Raw genomic sequence first — 750 nt, 5'->3', positions numbered from 1 at the left:
AGAAGTAAAGTGAAGTGGGAGATTATTTTATTTGAAATTAATGTTGCATTAATTAATTAAGAGAAAGAATCTATGAGTAGGCTGACGGTTCATAAAACGAGAAAAGTTACAGAGTTGCAACCGTGCCAAAAAAACGCCTCAGTTTCAGTTTCCTTCAAAAGAACTATTCAGTTTTCTTATAGACCCTTTAGGGTCCTAACCAAAGAACATCCCCAAATAATAATACAATGGAATGCCAATTAAATGATAATCTGACATTACGAGATAATGATAATGACAGCATCATCAAGCCAAGAAAACATCAAATTCAAACATTAAAAACGCAACATAAAGGTACCAAATACTGGAAAACGGTAACTTAACAATACGAGAATAAAAGGAAAGGCACTCAGCAGATAAACTCAGATCTAGACGTATCACTCAAACACTTAGCTAACTTTAACATCAGTGTATCTTGTAGGTTGCTCTCCCGATATGATTCTACGTACATTAAAGTTAGGATCTCTGATTTTTAACTTTCAGTTCGTGAATTCACTCTAAGTACGAACATATTTAAACTGAAAAAAAAAATTTATTTAAATAAAAAAGTCATTTACCTAACTACTTATTTTTAAGTTTATTAAGATTATTCCTTAATTAAATTGCCTATCTAAATCCCCTCTAAAACCCAAACGTACGATTATGTATACCTAAGAAATTAACTATTAATCAACCATTTATATATAATAGATATTAAAATATGAAATATAC

Source organism: Arachis ipaensis, chromosome B06 (genome assembly GCF_000816755.2).
Source record: "Arachis ipaensis cultivar K30076 chromosome B06, Araip1.1, whole genome shotgun sequence".
Lineage (NCBI taxonomy): Eukaryota > Viridiplantae > Streptophyta > Magnoliopsida > Fabales > Fabaceae > Arachis > Arachis ipaensis.
Note: the sequence above shows the minus strand (reverse complement) of the source record.